Genomic DNA, 18,466 nt, shown 5'->3' on the forward strand with positions numbered 1-18,466 from the left:
TTCTGTCTTTGGTATTTTTATTTCAATAATTTTGAGGCATACAAATAGTTTTTGGTCTGGGTCACCACCCACCACCCACTCCCCACCTGCCCACCTGTGCAGAAAATACCCACCACACACCACCCCCACCTCTGCACAAAGTACCCAATAGGTGATTTGTGTGTGTGTGTGTGTGTCTCCACTCCTTCCATCCCTCTCCCTCTGAGTCTCCAGTATCCATTATACTATTCTCTATGTCTTGGCATATACCTTAGTTTAGCTCCCACTATAAGTAAGAACATGCGGTGTTTGATTTTCTGTTCAGTTTGTTTATGTAGGATGATGTTCTCCAACTCCATCCTTTTTGCTGCAAAAAACTTTCTTTCATTACAGTATAGTATGGCCTCCTTTTGGTGTAAATATATATTTTTTATGATTCATATATATAAATAAATATATGAGAAATCATAGGAATAGAAGCTTTATATATTTCAGAATATAAAAAATATACTCAAAAATTCTAAGAATTTCAGAGTGAACAATATATTAAAATATTTTAAATTAACAACATGTAAAATATATAATTTTTTAACTTTATTTAATAAATAAAATGGAAACATATAATTATCAGATACTAAATATAAAATATTGTGATGAGATTTTTATATTACACATACTAATTATATATACTACTTGTAATATTCCTTATATATGTATGTAGTAATCATATATTATTATATATCCTACATATTATCATGTATAATAATAATATAACATTATACTCATGTATAAAGAGGTAAGAAGTCTGAAGGAAATTATGGAAGTAACATTTTAAGAAGTATGGGTATAGATTCTTAAGGACACATTTTCTCAAAAGCCATCATATTAAAAGCATAGTGAAAGAAGTCTCGGCATGAAGTCATTTGGAAACACAGTTAACCTTTAGTATCTGATCAAGCTTCTGTGACTACGTGGGAGTTCCTTATTCATTACCCTACAGCTCTATGACACCTTCCCCTCCCACACACACATATAGACATGCCCTTTTCATGTCATATGGTGTAGGTTTCAAGAATATTTTCTTTTTTAATATTGTATTTTAAAACATTCTATCCTTGCTAACCTACACGTTATCTAACACTTGATCTCTCACTCACCCACAACACATATCATTATGACTATTGCTTTGTTTAGACTATTTTCACTGCACAGGTGGGAGGATTATTATTTAGTAGCATTAAAAACTTTGTGCATAGCTGCATGTGTGTACTCTATTTCCTCCTACTCTTTCAGGCTAAGCCATGATATCCTTGCTAGACAAAGAAGTCATAGCAGAATTGTAATGAGAAATTAAATAATTTGATTATTGGATTTAATCATTCAAAGAGAATAAGATGCCTTGAGGAGATTTCAGGGTACATTGACTTGTGCAACCAGGAACTAGAAATGAATGTAGATGTCTCAGCAGAGACTAGCATAAACAATGAAAAAGCCTGGAATAAATTGCATCATCTAAGTTGGATCTAAGGATGGTGATATCTTAAATGAAACTTATCAGGAATTAGAACTAGAGACAATGATCTCAATGTTAGCAGTTTACTTTGGAAGTAAAAAGAAGATTTGCGGAGGAGTAAAACAATGAAACCAGAAAGGAAAAAGAAGGTACCTTATAAAGTGAATATTATAAAGTCAGCAATTTGAACTTAACTCCGCTGGGGAAAACTAGCAGGAGATTGGAGACACCTGATTCCAAATTAACTCTCCTCAGCAGCAAGAAAGAAGGATATTTATAAACCAACTCCCATCTGTCATTGATTCTGAGCTGCTTCTATGATGTGTCTTCAAGTTCCAAGCACTCCCAGTGTATTATAGTGATGGCAAAGTGGATGCAAAGTAGCAAAGCTGTCTCTGGCAGCAAGAACAACCATGAGCAGTAACAACAGTTGTTTGTCAAAACAATGACACTGCTGAAGTGATAAGGATGAGAGGTAAGAATGGGGCGTCGACACCACCGGGTTCACTGCACAGATACATGGATACTTCATATTACATTCAATTCATCCTGTCATTGATTTTTCCAGGGTGGTAACTACTCACAATTCACATCTAGAAAGAAAGGAAAAGGAGAAAGAGAAAAAGAAAGAAAGAAAGGAAGGGAGAGAAAGAGAAAAGGGGGGGGAGGAAAGGAGGGAGACAGGAAGGAAGGAAGGAAGAAAGGAGGAGGCAAGAGAGGGAGAGAGAAAGGGAGGGGAAAGAAAAGAGGAAAATGTGTAAGGAAGGGGGGAACGGAGAAAGGGAGAGAAAGTAAATTTTAAAAAAAGATGAAAGGGAGAAAGGGAAAAAAGGAAAGAAGGAAGGAGGGAAAAAACTGATTTACAACCAGTTATAACAATCTGCAACAGACTGAGCAACAGTCCCCATTGATACACTTTTTTTTCCTGAAGTTGTAACTATTTATTCCCAATCTTCCTCCTCTACTATACTTTCTTGATTCCCTTTGGCCAGCACTTCGGCCGCTTGTCGACTTTGGCCGCTTGTCGCTTGCTGCTAATCACCATCTCGTCTGACTTTGAGCACTACAACTGCCCACTTACAATTACCACTAAGCAGCTGGGTGTGGTGACTCAGGCCTGCAATCCCAGCACTTTGGGAGGGAGAGGTCAGAGGATTGCCTGAGTCCATGTGTGTGTTCAAGACCAGCCTGAGCAACTTGGCGAGACCTCATCTCTACAATAGATCAAAAAATTAGCCGAGCATGGTGGCACATACCTATAGTTCCAACTACTTGGAAAGCCGAGGTGGAAAGATCGCCTAAGCCCAGCAGGTTGAGGCTGTGGTGGCTGTGAGCATGCAGTTGAACTCCAGCCTGGGTGACAGAGTGAGACTCTGACTCAAAAAAAAAGCAAAAAACAAAAAACCCCAGAAAACAATTACCATTACGCATAGAAGTATCAGGAGTTGCCCCAGTGAATTCTCTGAATTTCAGGTATAATTCTTGCTCCCATTAAATAGCAAAAACCTATCTCCTCATAAAAATTAGGATCATTATTGCCAGTATAGTGACTAACTTTTTTACCTGCTTTTCTTCATATATTAAAAATTCATCTAGCAGTCATAATTTTTTATTTCTAGTTACCATCTCATTTTGTCTCCTATGAGAACTATCCTCCTTGGGAACCAGGAATTCTATTCCAGCAAATACTTACAAGGTGAATACGAATTACATATTGCCCAGGTAGGTCACAAGGAGTTAAGGCCATAGGGAGCCACAGATACATGCTTTTCCTGAGTCCTGGACATGTGTGTTATACCTGTAAGGAACAGATCAACAGAAGTAACAAACTTGAAGTATATCAGTTGAAACTGCAGGTTACCTTCCCCAAACTGGTACATTATACGGGGCTAACAGCTTCTAAGATATTACCATTGAAGTTGGCCAATTCTTACACCTCTTTGTCAATGGAATGTTTTCTTTTATGAAAGACAATGTTATAAGTAATCATATGATGATAACTTACGAACTCTATAAACCTTTGGATATTAGCATTATACTAAAGACTACAAGCACAAAGACAAAGGCAAACACAGAAAATATCTAAATCTCACTCAAAATGAATTCATAACCCCAATAAGGGCAATATTTAACACAATTAAGTTGTCATTGAGTATTTGAAACAATAAGCAGAGATTAAAGCTAGTAAAGAAGACAACGAGAGAAAGTCCTTCCCACTGGAACATGCAAAATTCCATCCCTGATGACGATGGCTGTAGCATTATGAATCAATTTTTCATTCACGGGATAGCTGATGAGAGTGACTGGCTGTTGAGAGTGACCCTACTACTGATGGTTTGTAGGGTCTTCTCTGTGAAAAACAGAGGAGATTCTACAATTCCCTGATGGGCATTTATGTGAGTTAAAACATCTTTACAGTCTTGGTTCACTTCTCTAGTTTCCTTGTCAGGTTACTCACACATTGTCACTAGCATTCCAGTAGTATTCTTTCCTGGCTTCTGACCATCCAGCCAAGATTGTCATAACTTAGGAATTACCTCAAGCTACTCTTCTCTATAGCAAGTTGATGTACAGGTGTACTTCTCAGAGGTCTGTTAGGAAGTTTTCTCTTATGTGGTCCCACCCTAAGGGATGATTTGAGCAGCAGTAGGTAACTTGTGTACACTGAGCTATCTCAGGACCAAATATGTTTGCATTGCTTCATTTATACAATGAATTAGTGCTTTTTTCCCCCCAAACAAGCCTTATGACCAAACTGGTCTGCTATACCTAGTACCAAGCTCATGGTGAGCAACATTAACTACAATTACTTGTCATCTCATGCTTAGGGATTCAGTCTATATTAGGATCTAGTAGCATATGAGGAGGTTCTTTTCAGGAGGAATAGTTTTCTGTTGATGACAGCATGAACCTTCTTCTCCAAACTCATGGTAACAATGGTCCAATTGTTTAGAAGAATCTGGTCTTATAAGATACACACAAAGGCATTTCTATCTGCCATGGATACCTCTAGCAACATGTGTTCTCCCAGGTCATATGATCTATTTGACAGGGCTACAAATATTAAAGTTTGAGCCTGTTACAGTACCTTTCTTCCTTTATAGCCCTTAGGAACAGACAATTTTTCAAGACACTAAGAAATAGTTTGGAGTCACCTTTCTCTGTGTAGCATGTATAGTCCTCAGAATCCAAATAAATATGCTAAGTACTATAGATATTTATTTGTAGCAGCAGATCCAAGGTACAATGACTTGTTCTTTTTCTTGGAAGGAGGGATATGATAGACTATCAATATTAAATTCTGCAAATCTCTGAAGATGGTACTAACTTCTGTCATCTACCAGAATATATTGCCTTTGATTTATTATCTAGACCCTAGGGGAGGAATGTGGTATTAGGGCATTCACTTGGATTTTCCATTTTCTCCTTATTCCACAGATCTTGGTATATATGTGAAGATTCTTCCACTCTAATTATAGCCATCTCAATCATATACCAAAGTACCAGGAAAATAAAAAGTGATACAGACTTAGACTGAATTGTCATTTATTTCCAAGGCCCCATACAGTTTCATGGTAATGGAAGAAACTATTAATGTTTAAACAGAGTGAAAAGGGATTCATTATAAATCCTTAATTCAGAGAATCTGGTATGCTCAGTTTGACTTAAATGTCTGATTTGTGGCCACAAAAATTCACTACATTATACATACAAGATGTCTGTCAATGTTAAGCAGCTGATTGTAGGTAAATGAAGATGGGAGAGGAAATTCACAGAAAGAAACTTGACAAATAACCTCCAAATTAGCCATGATAGCCTAAAACCACTGGAGAATCTGTTGTATACACACACACACACACACACACACACACACACACACCGTCACTATATTAAATGATTGGGACTCATTTAAAACAAACAATGACAATTACTTTGCAAGAGTGGAAGTGAAATATTTAGGTCGATACAGAAATAGTAAAATTATATTATAAATGGTTACATTACTATGAATGACACATTTTAAATAAATTTAGCCTGACATTTTTATCTGTAAATGAGAAACCTACATAGAATATTGTAATCCTTCATGTGGAAGTCCTCCATGATCTTACACATGGTCAGAATTTATATTCCTCAGAATAGGGATTATAGATCTAGTGTTATTAACTGTACACACTACTGTCTCCTGCAGAATTATAATAAAAAGATTGGAGCAATTTTAAATGCAATGTGAAAGGACAATATCATTTGGAAACATGAAAAACATGTCTAGATAAGTAGACTTTCCTGGGGAAGATCTTAGTCAGGAAATTCACACGCACACACACATTCAACACAATGAAAAGCTGTTTTCTTGTTCTAAAAATATGTAAGCCACTCTTTCTATATAAGAAACACAAAACTTAAGAAATTCACCCAGTTAAACCATAAGAGTAATAACAACAACAGCACAAACCCAAGAAGCTAGAGAACTAATTTAGGGATTTACTAGTAATACTGAGTTATGAGATCTTCTGGCATCTGTAAGCTACTTCACCTTGGAAAATTAATTTCATGCTTGCCTACTCTTGTAAAACTCCTGACTGAAGGGTTTCATCGAGGTTTGAAATGGTCAAATAAATGTCAAAGCTGTGATTGAAGAAAACCAAAGAAAAACCTGCCAACAACATAGCAATGATCTTTCTCTTTTTGTCTTCTTTTATTTTAGGTTTTCAAAAATAACCTACATATGCTAAACTAGGGATATTAAATGTGAATATGTTAGGTGTAAACTTTTAGTTATAAAAAAATGAAAATAAACAGACACTTTTCTCTCCCTCCACGGAAACAGGTATTCATTTTTTGAAATAAGTCATTCACATGTTATTTAAAAAATTTTTTTAATGCAAATATGAAACCTAATGCATTTAAATTTTTAGAGCTAAATTTGGCCTTAGGTTTCAAACTGGTCACATTTTTAAAAATTTCTAAATCAGAATAATCAATCATATCTTTATAAATTTTTCTATATGAGGAATTGTTATTCTTTCAAATATATTAGAAGAAAACAAGAACGCATTACCTTTCCTAGTTTCACTTGAGAGTGATGATTTCAAGATTATATATTTACAAAATAAGAGAACATAAATGAGAAAGTGAAAAATAATTAAAACAATGGTATTAAGATAAATAAAGAAGGCGGGCACAGTGGCTCATGCCTATAATCCTAACACTTTGAGAGGCTGAGGCGAGAGAATTGCCTGAGCCCAGGGGTTAGAGACCAGTCTGGGCAACCTGGTGAGTCTCTAAAATAAATCAAGAAAAATTATTCAGGATTGGTAGTTATTATTCAGCACACTGTAGTTCTACCTACTTGGAAGCCTGAGGCAAAAGGATCACCTGAGCCCAGCAAGTTCAGACTGTGGTGGACATGAGTATGCCGCTGCACTGTAGCCTGGGCGTAAGAGTAAATCTCTGACACAAACACACACACACACACACACACACACACACACACATGCACAAAGGTAAACATTCTGGAATGTCTGTCTAAATAATGCATTTAAAACATGGATCATGCCGGGCTTGGTGACTCAGCCTGTAGTCCCGCGCCTTTGGGAGGCTGAGGTGAGTGGATTGCCCGAGCCCGCAGGTGGGAGACCCGCCTGGGCAGCGAGACCTCATCTCTACAATAAATCAAAAAACAACCAGGCATGGTAGCGCATGCCTGTAATTCTGGCTACTTGGAAGGCTGAGGTGGAAGATCACAGGAGCCCAGCAGGCGAGGCTGCGGTGGCCGGGAGCGGCCACTGCACTCCATTCTGGGCGACCGAGTGAGACTCCAACTCAAAACTCCCCCCCCCAAAACATGGATCATATATACAAAGTAGATATTTAGAAGCCTGCTTAATTCAGACATATGCTATTATCAAAATTGTTTTATAAATAAAATTTCATAAGATTTCCATGAAGGTATGAAAAATTAAAATACAAATGAAGAGTCAAAATTTGTAGAAGTATAGCCTTTGGTTGAGTTTTTGTTTACCAAAGTCATTTTAGAATTATAATATGAGAGTGATAGTAATTAATAGAGATGTGTTTCTAGATCATCCATCAAAGAAAGATTTGATGCCCAGCAGCAGAAGTGCAATCAACAGTCTCTAGCTTTGAGCTTCTCCAGGTCTAACACAGCTGCAGAGAGCAGCTTTGCATGAGGAGTTGGTGTGGGGCTGTGGAAAGGAGGGAGGGCAGCTTGCATCCACTGAATTAAAATACAAATTAGGTTATAAAGGCCCAGTCATTTCTGCCCAACATCAGGCAACTTTGTTGGTCAACACTCACTTCAGGGCTTTGTACTTGGTTGGTTAAGGCTTTGTCAGAACTACACCATTTGACTTTTCTCCCTGTTCAATCCTTTTTCTCCCTCTTTCTTTTCCAGATATCTTGTCTTAATAAATATTTCATACTCGAAATATATCTCAACCCCATCTGTTTCTGGAAAATCCAGCATGCAACACAAATATCACCACACATCCAATTCTAAAGGTTCCCCTAGACCCACATTGGGCTGTAACTGAACATTTGACTATGGGCTCCATCTCTTCTCTGATGATACGTGTAAACTACTTTGAGAAAAGAGAATAAAAAGTGCACAATTTTGCAAACACTAAAAGTGTAAAACGTTAAACTTCTTGAAAGACTTGGTTTTGTACACAATAGTCACATTCAAGTTATGTCTCGTTCAGTTTCTCTTTCCAAATTTCCACATCTGCTCTCAATCAGCTATTCTGCCTCAAGAACTTCTATGGGTACTTTGAGAATAAAATGTTGTTTGGGAGATGCATTTTCTACATTTTTTCCTGGGCACCAAAAGATCAGAGTGCCGTTACTAGCATAACATCACCACTTAAATGATTCTACCCGAGGTTAACCCCTATACTCTTTTACAATTTCTTCTTCATATCTTTGTGATGGTTTGTTATTTTCATATTCAGGGTGAGTTATAAAATTCATTTTGGCTGAATTCAACAGAGGTAATTTTTATAACTTTTTCTGTCTTGGTCAGAGGTAAGAATAAATTGCAAAGGGCTTCCTATTTTAGCAAAAGTTCTGCCCCTATGTGATTTCTTAAATTTATTTTAAGTGGACACCTCTCACCTGGATGTCATAGAGTTTATGATTTTCTAGGAACTCCTCTGGGAAAATCTATTTCCACCTCACATTGAACACATGAAATTTCTAACTAAAGAAAGCAATGTACTCTGTCTTTATTTATAATAACTCATCCTACCGAATGCACTGAGAACCTCCTGTGCTGAGTCGTCTCCCCATAGCTTTCAGCTATTGAATCCCATATTGAACTTCTGATCGTCCATCACTTCTGGCCATTCGACCAATGTCTCTAACTGCCATGAATGCCTATCTAAGAGTTACCATTGTGTGTTTACTATGCAACCCACTTAGCTAAGTATTCTACCAATAGTATCATTTCAGAATGATTTAGTCATTTATGTACATATTATATACATACATATGATACAAATTTAAAATAGAACTCTGTACCCCAGTTGGCTAGCCCAACAGTATGTACTCATTGTCCATTTCTTTAACCAATGTATGCTCATATTTCAAGAGCAATTTAGTGTTTTCACTTGAAATGATTTTGCTATGTCCTCATTTTTCCAGATGAGAAAATCAAATTGCTCAAAGGTTAAAAATATTCCTGAGATTACACAGGTAGTAGTTAAAAAATTCACTATTTGAATGAGGTTTCTCTGACTTCAGTAAAACATGCTGTTGACCACCTCGTTGTACTTTCTGCCTTAATGTAGTTGAATAAATGCAGTCCCAGAATCCCTTGTTACAACAGTGAGGGCCAATGCTAGCTCATATGATCCTTTGTTCTAATTTTTAAAAATGTCTCTTCCCTAAGACAGCTCCATATACCAAAACATTGTCAGAATATATTAATTTTGTTGCAACAAAACACAACTCTGTTATCTGTCAAAAATTGTCCCCATAAACATCCAAATCAATGATGTCTGTGTTGTAAATATCTCTCCCTGACGTTATATAACGCACAACTGGCACAACCCTACATCACAGCCCTGGTGATGCACACAAAGTTTTAATTTTTAGCCAGAGCATTCAGTCAATACATTTGATAGTTTCCAAAGAATAGTCAGAGTGAACATATTTCAACAAAAGGATAGGACTAATTTTCAATGAAGTTTTTGATCTTTCTAAAAGGAAATGAGTTTGCAAGACAATTCCTGGCAAAAAAATACGTGTAAAACATGGTGCCAGCTGGTAAAGAAAATTCAAAGATATATAGGCAGCTTCAGAACTATGTGAAGAAGGAATCCTTTTCCACTAATGAGTAACCAGAGGCAAATATTTTGCAGCACATATTGGAGGGAAGATTATACTCTTAAGAGAATAATTTCTGAAGCTGCAAAACTCAAAGTGAATTTTGAGCAACAAAGATGCAGAAACCCAGAATTTTTAAAAAGAATAATAAAAATACTCATATAAGGAAATGACAACACAGATCTCTTTAGCATTGTACAAAAACACAAGATAAACAAAACAGAAACAAAGCAAGAGGAATGTGATGGACCAGAACAGCAACAAAAACAACAACAAAACTCTTTAGTCAAATTATTTTCATGAGCATTTGTATATTATAATTCAATGTTAATGGAAATTCTCATCAAATATTTAGTTTTAATGCTTACTGACATATCAGAGAAATATATACAGACTTTTTAATTCCTGTTATGGGTTTACAATTTAAAATTAATCTTTTTATTTATTTTGTTCACAAAATATACATTTGAATAAATCTTTGAGTTATTATTACAGAAGACAGATGTATGCCTGGATGGATTCCACCTGACTACTACAGCTGCCTTGATTCTGGAACCAAAGATATGCAGTTCAGGTAAGATGAACAGTGTCCTACGATCAATTCTTATTCATAATGGGGTATACTCTTCCTTGAGTGAGTTGCATGCTGTACATAATTCAAATACACAAGTGCGTTTTTCTGTTCTGACTTAGGACACATCTTAGAGCACGGGGTCATTAGTAACAACTGATGAATATCTATCAGCTTCTAACAAGCCCTTAAAGCCACATGGAAAGCAAAATGCATATGGAATCAAGTAAATAAGACTCTGAAACCAGAATGGAAAATCCCATCAATGGCCCATTCATGTTATTCATCTCTGAGTAGATAGAAAAGTCCTGGTTTCAATCCCATAATCCATCCCCAGGTTAAAAATGTTGAACAGAGATTATTGGATTATCATTTCCTCGTGCTGTGCATGCTATTAAAAATATTTTTCTCAGCTGGGCGTGGTGGCTCAGCCTGTAATCCCAGCACTTTGGGAGGCTGAGGAGAGAGGATTACCTCAGTCCAGGGGTTCGAGACGAGCCTGAACCACTTGGTGAGACCTCAATTCTACAATAAATCATACACAAAAACTAGTCGGGCGTGGTGGCATGCATCTGTAGTTCCAGCTACTTGGAAGGCTGAGGTGGAAGGATCACCTGAGTCCAGCAGTTCAAAGCTGAGGAGGCTGTGAGTGTGCCACTGCACTCCAGCCTGGGTGACAAAGAGTGAGATTCTAACTCAAAAAAAGATATGTATTTTTTCTTCTCTGATGACAACATATTACATGTTTATTATAGAAAACAGAGATAAACACCAATAAGGAAACGAAACTTTCCCTAAACTTTACTATCAAGAAACAGCTAACATTTTGCATTATAAGGCATATCCTTTTTAATATAATAGTTAATAGCATGGTTAAATTTATTCCACTAGAAGTAAAACCTTATAGAAAGATATTTATTGTTTATCATGAAAATCTCCCACTTGATGTATCAATATTTTCTGTCTACTGCCCTCATATTGATCATTTATACATTAAAACAACATGTACCATGTGGAAAGGACCATATGGATTTATGGCCACCCCTCATTCTAGATCTTTATTGATCAAGTACTCAATGTGTTTCAAACCATGAATTTTTGTAGAAATATAAGTGTGATGTGTATAATAGTCCCACATGTATAATCAGGGGTGTTGATGAATTCTTGGGTATATTTGTATGTATGAGGGAGGGGGCAGAGGTGAGCAGGATCTGATACCCACATACAAGAAGACTTATTCCAGGAAAACAACACACTAACATCTCATGGGAATGTGAAATTTCTAAAAGACAGTTTCATCATACGTAGAAAAGAAACTTTGAAGAAAATAATACACTTTGACTCAACTATTTACTTTTAGGAAACAAAAAGATATGCAAAAATATTTGATTTATCATAATATATTTATAATTGCTTTTAGATATTATTTAAATAATTAACAATAAAAAATTTATCAGAAAATAAGTATACAATATATTTAAAGTTTGGGTATGATGTAATCATAAAAAATAATATTGCAGAAATATATGAAAAAGCATTTAAAAGTGTTCATGCCATAGTTTGACAATAAGAAGTTTACAACATGCCATTATTCTACTTTCTAATAAGAATAAGAACACATATTTATAATGTTTTGTGAAAAGAATTCAGTTATGAAATAAAAAAGTTAACTTACACAAATATTGTATCTATGTCCATCAAAACAAACTATTTTAACATATATAATAAAGTATTAATTTATTAATACTTTAACCTGCCATCCAGCATATAGATATGGAGGAAATTTCTTCAGTACTGATACCAGCAGACAGAACACAGGGTCAAGTATAACAAAGTTCTTACCTTTTGTGAGCAAACACAAGTCTAAAATGAATCTATAAAGGGGGAAAAAACACAGTATCACATGGAAATTATAAAATATATTTTGGAATAAAAAAAGTTGACTGGCATTACGCCAAGTCTAGAAAATTGAGAATAAGAAAGTTGATGGCATTGTGCCAAGTCTAGAAATTTTTTTTACAGGTATCAGAAACGAATTTCTTACAAGATATTAACTTATGAGAAAACACGGATTCTATGAAAATAGGCTGATATGCACTATCTATTTATCTATCTATTCATTTATCTATTTTTACAGGGACTGGTTCTTTATTTGAAAAAGTCACTTGTGAATATGAGGCATCAAAGCAAGTACACTATTGGTTTCTCTTTCTCCCAATTGACCCCCAAAGATACCACACCAAAGGAGAGTATATTTTAAGTCCATATGCTGCAGGATGTACACCTAACAGACTTCACAGAAACCTTACCAAGCCGGGCTGGGTGGCTCAGCCTGTAATCCTGTGCCTTTGGAAGGCTGAGGTGAGTGGATTGCCTGAGCCCACGGGTTTGAGACCTGTCTGGGCAAATTGTGAGACATCATCTCTACAATAAATCAGAATGAGCCGGGTGTTCTAGAACGCGCCTGTAGTTCCAGCTACTTGGAAGGCTGAGGCAGAAGGATCGCCGGAATCCAGCAAATTGAGGCTGCGGTGGCCAGGAGAGGCCACTGCACTCCAGTCTGGGTGACAGACTCCAACTCAACAAAAAAAAAAAAAAAAAAAAAAAGAAAGAAATTTTACCAAAAAACAGGAACTGGATAGGAAAAGAAACTTCAAAATCAGCACACTGCTAGCCCACAAACTGTAGGTCCTCATAGCCAGATGGGGTGGCCAGGGCACCCCAAACCTAAAAAAGCAAAGTTTTAAAATAACATAAAATTTAAAAAGCTTTGTACATAAGCTATTTAAGCTTTCTCCAGGACTAGCTGATACAAAGCACAATGAGATGGCACTTTTAGAAACTGCAGCTTCAGCCCCCCAAAATGGTAATGAGATGTTTCATATTGCTAAGTCAGTGGCAAAGTCATAATTTCCTTTCACATATGCAGGAAAGTAATGAAGTGGTCACTTCAACATAAGGGGCACATGATCTATTCTGTGACCGGCTGGAAAGGCAGTAGACATCGGTCAAAAATTTGGTCTCAGAGGTCTCACCATCTTAATTTGGTCACTTCCAATGAAAAAAATAAAAATAAAGTTGTCCAGATACCTTAAAGCTAAACATTTGAGCAGCACATTTTTGTTGTTGTTATTTTGGCTAACTCCTCCTAGAATCACCTTGCTGGTTTGGCTGGTACTTTGTACAGAGCAATTACGTTTCCCATAGTGGAATCTTTCCCTGAGTTCTGTTCGGTTCTCAATAAGGCAGGTTCATACTTTTTTTCCCGTCTTCATGGAAAGGGTAATATGTATTAAGCAAAAAAAGTCATGTTCTCAGAGTAAAAAAGGGATTAAATTGCTGCTTCAGAGCTGTGGAATTATTTGGAATGTTTTCACCAATGGTTGCTACAAAACAACAAAATGGTAATTACAACTTGTGTACATCACAACATGCTTTTAAAGACGTTTGCTTTGTGCTCACATTCTCTCAAATGTTGTTCCCAAAGGTGCTCAGTCTCCAACCCAGCTGGAATCTCTGGGAAGAGACAAAGACAGCAGGGCAAAACGACTCACAATGGCGTGAAGGGGACAGCGAAAGGAGAAAGCAGCCTCCCAGTTAAAGATCAGCCCTCGGGTTAAAGGTCAGCTTCAGGCAAGCTGGCCACGGGTGGAGTCGGGGTCAGAGGGAGGAGCAGCGGCAGGGTGGGCCTGGGGGTTCTTTCCATCTCATTCAAGTCAAGCAGAGTCTGGTCCAGCGTCCTTTGTGTTCAGAGATGCTCCTCTTTCGTGCATTTCAGTTTGTCTTCCAAATCATTGATTGCCTTTCCCAGCTTGGGTACCGATCTCTCAGCAAACTCAGCACGGACCTCTGCCTCCTTGAGTTTATCAGTAAGCATCTTGATCTCTTCCTCATATTTGTCTTCTTTTTGAGAGTACATGTTATCAGCAGCACTCAGACAGCCACTTCAGGTTCTGGCCTAACAGTCTGATCTGTTCATCCAGCTCTGTGCAACCAGACTCTGCCGGCACGGCTCCCTCTTCTGCGCGTTCTAAGACTCTTTCAATCACCACCAACTTTCGAGCCACCCCTTCGTATTTCCTATCTGCCTCTTCTGCCATGTGCTTAGCTTCTTTGAGTTGGATTTCCTGGAGTTCCATCTTTTCATCTTTTAAGGCCCGGTTTTCAATAACCTTCATACCTCTCTCGCTCTCAGCAGCTTTTTCTGCTTCTTCCAGTTTTTGCAGGGCAGTGGCCAGGCGCTTCTGAGCACGGTCCAGCTCCTGTTCAACCAGCTGTATCCTACCGTTCAAGGAGGCCACCTCAACCTCGGCCTGTTCCAGGGTCTTCCATTTCCCACTGCAGGCAATCGACTCTTTCTTTCACATAGTTGGCCTGCTGCAGCAGAACCTGGATCTTGAACTTCGCCGCCTTGATGGTGGTCGTTCCAGCCATGTGCCCACTGGTTCAGCTGCTGCCTGAGCTCCATTCTTGCCTCCTTTGCTCAGCGCTGCAGCAGCTTGATATACACTTTTAAATGGAAGATATGAAAAAGAAAGATGGATAGAATAGGAGGAGACCATAATAAAGCTGAACTAGTCATAGAAAGGTATTCATTATCTAACATGAAGGATATACTTAAGAAGTTCTCAGCCGGGCTCGGTGGCTCAGCCTGTAATCCCACGCCTTTGGGAGGCTGAGGTGAGTGGAATGCCTGAGCCGCGGGTTCGAGACCCGCCTGGGCAACTTGGCGAGACCTCATCTCTACAATAAATCAAAAATGAGCCAGGCGTGGTAGCGCATGCCTGTAGTTCCGGCTATGTGGAAGGCTGAGGCGGAAGGATCGCCGGAGCCCAGCAGGTCGAGGCTGCGGTGGCTGGGAGCGGCCACTGCACTCCAGTCTGGGCGACAAAGTGAGACTCCAACTCAATAAAAAGAAAAAAAAAAAAGTTCTCTGTAGATGGAAAGGAAAAGCACACACAAAAAAGAATGATACACAAGAAAATAATAAATACAGATAAAAGTGATGGGGAATCAATTTTAGAGTTATAGATATTCCTGGGTAAGACATAAGCAAAGATAGAAAAGAACAAAAGCAACAAGCAAAGAGACATAAATAGAAATGTAATTAATACTTTTGCAGACTAAAAAAAGTAAACTGATTATGTAAATTTTTAGCTACCACAATCTAGATAATAACAATAAGAAATTATCCACACCTAAAATACACTTAAAATATTTTTCTTTTAACTTAAAAAGGCAGTAACACACATCACAAAATTCAAGCAAGATGAAATAATTATAGTAAAAAGTTGTCTCCTCAGCCTAGACTCCCAGTTCCCATGTCACCTAGAAGCATTCAACTTGATCAGTTTTCAGATATTCAGAATTCTAGATAAGTTCTATGCATTGTGACGTATGTTATGTTGTCTTATACAAATGAAACAATAACATAACACTCATCAGCACCTTGATTATTTTCTTGTAAAAATACATCTTGGGGACTGCTTTATGGCAACAAATATAGATCCATCTTATCATAAAAATTCCTTCCTGACATCCCATTGCATTGGTGTATCATATTAACTTAAACAGTTTTGAAGCTGTCTCTACTATTTTTTCATACAAACCGTTCTGAAATTGACATACATTCTTTGTCATGTCTTGGGTGGAGGTGTATATATATTTATAGAGAGAGAGAGAGAGAGAGAGAGAGGCATGTACATTTTAATTTTCACACATGTCAAATTTCTCTTCTTAGAGTCAAACAAAATTAATATTCTCATGAAGTATTTATGTAAACATACTAATTCACCCTACACATGATTAATTTCTTTTCATCTTTGACAATTTGAATGGTGGGAAAGCAATTTTAACAATTTCAAAATATGTTTATTCACTCACTGCTAATTGGCTGCAGTTGAAGGAATTGTTTATATTAGATTTCTATTGCTGCCCAAATTATTACATATTTGGTGTTCAAACCATGCACATTTATTATCTCATAGTTCTGTCTGTCAGAAGTCTCATTTGGTTGATCTCAGTCCTCTGCTTATGTTCTCAAAGTTTGGGAGGCATATCTACTTTACTGGAAGTTCTGGAAAAGAATCATCTTCCAAGCTCATCAAGGTTGTTGGTTTAATTCAGTCCTTTGTGGTTGTATGACTGCAGTGCCCTTGTTCCTCCTAGCACTTAGCTAGAAATTGCATTTTCTTTCCCTTCTGTCACATCTCTCTGACTTCAATCAGGAGACTTTTTTTTGCTTTGAAGAGTTCATGTGATTAGACTAAGCCCAATTTAATAATCGAGAACACGTTCTTGGTCTTAAGGTTCATAACCTTAACCGTAGCTGTAAACTTCCTTTTTCCATGTAACATCACATACACATATGTGTTACAAGAATTAGGATATTGATTAGGTGAAATAAATTATGCCTACCACACTACATTCTTTTTGGAAATTCCCTAAACCTACTACATAAAAGAATGCATGTTCTTCAGTCAGGAGACATTTCTTTGTCTAACCTCATATTTCACCTACGAAATGCTAGATGACAGGGAAAAATGGTATTCTTACAATTTTTTTCAATGGGGAAATAATTATAACCATGAATTATACATTGAATATTAAGCTTTCAAGTATAAAATCAATGTAAATATTGTCACAAGAATACACAGATCATGAAAAATGCCACCCTAAAATTAAAAATTATAACATATTCCAAAGATTAGTCTATAAGATAAAGTTATAAACTCAAGAAATGGAAAATTCGTGTTAGGTAAATAGCATACAATGTGTGTGTATATGTTTGAAACTTTATGGTACTTTTAGGTATGTATCTTAAAGCAACAATAATGTTAAAAAATTCATTGAGAGATAGGATCATGGTGGTATAAAACATTAGAATAGAGTTCGGAAGTATATTAGACATTGTGGTAAGCAACATAACGTCCCCCACTCCAAAGATGTCCACATCCTAATCACCAGATCCAGTGAATACGTTAAGTTTCATGGAAGAGGGGAATTAAAGTTGCAAGCAGTGCAAGGCTGCTAATCAGCTGACCCTAATGTAGAGAAAGTATCCTGAATTTGCTCCAGGCGACCTTTATATATTCACACGAGTTTTTAGAAGTGGAAGGAGATAGAAATGTATATCAGAATAATATAATATGAGAAATACTTAACCCACTGCTGTTGGATTTGCAGATAAGGATTTGAGGCAAGGAATGCAGTCAGACTTGTGAAGGAGTAATAGACAAGAAAACACGCTCTCCTCAGGAGCCTCCAGAAAGGAGTACATTCCTGCCAGCATCTTCACTGTACTTTAGTAACATGTACTTCTGACTCTCAGCATTGTAAAGTAATAAATATGTGTTGTGTTAAGCCACAAAGTTTGTGGAAATTTGTTACAGCAGCAACAGAAAACTCATACAGATGTCAATTAAAGTACATTTAAGATTTTTAATGGTGTGGAAAAATTTTTTTATAATGTTAAACTAAAACCCCAGAATTCAATTCAAGAAAACATATACAGCTTAAGTAATAAATATGATATATTGTGTCCAAATTCACTTAAGTATTGTAAACCCTTATTCTCTGTATACTTAATACTTCAAAGCAGTTAAGCACATGACATGTGCAATTATACTTTCAATTTAATCTTATCTCTGTTACTTATTAGCTATTGTGGCATGGGAAAACTATAGAAAGACTGATTCTTGGTTTAACAATCTGTAAAATGGAGCTAATTATTTCTATTTTTAGGATTTTTGCAGGTTTTGGTGATATGATATACAACACCTACTACGTGGCACATTACACACACTGAACAAATGATTAGTTGACTGTAAAACCACTACTTATAACTTTTATACCACTCTTTTCATGGGGTCAATAAAACAGTTATGTTAAACACTCTTCCCACTTAAAGCATTAAAATCATTTTAAAGGGTGTATTCAAATGAAAAGTTTTAGTAATTCAAAAGCATATCTAATTGGCATATCATTAGGAAGATTACCAGAGAAGAGTGAAAGAGTTAAAGCAGATATTAAGGGATCATCATCGTGCAAGCAGG

General features: G+C 36.9%; 1 protein-coding gene and 1 pseudogene across 1 annotated transcript in view; one reads left to right on the plus strand and one right to left on the minus strand.

Moving 5' to 3' along the window:
- The window catches only part of SLITRK1 (SLIT and NTRK like family member 1), a 222,496-nt gene extending 209,735 nt beyond the window's left edge, over nt 1-12,761 (plus strand). Inside the window, exons 2-3 of the transcript XR_505389.2 lie at nt 10,337-10,415; nt 12,550-12,761. The gene's annotated coding sequence lies outside the window, so the exon portion shown is untranslated. The remainder of the gene's footprint in view (nt 1-10,336; nt 10,416-12,549) is intronic.
- Nucleotides 12,762-14,028: 1,267 nt separating this feature from the next.
- On the minus strand, nt 14,029-14,849 carry LOC103276814 (annotated as a pseudogene).
- Between the last annotated feature and the right edge of the window lie 3,617 nt (nt 14,850-18,466).

This window comes from Carlito syrichta, unplaced genomic scaffold, assembly GCF_000164805.1.
Source record: "Carlito syrichta isolate Samal-C Ts95f unplaced genomic scaffold, Tarsius_syrichta-2.0.1 Scaffold316383, whole genome shotgun sequence".
NCBI classification, from domain to species: domain Eukaryota; kingdom Metazoa; phylum Chordata; class Mammalia; order Primates; family Tarsiidae; genus Carlito; species Carlito syrichta.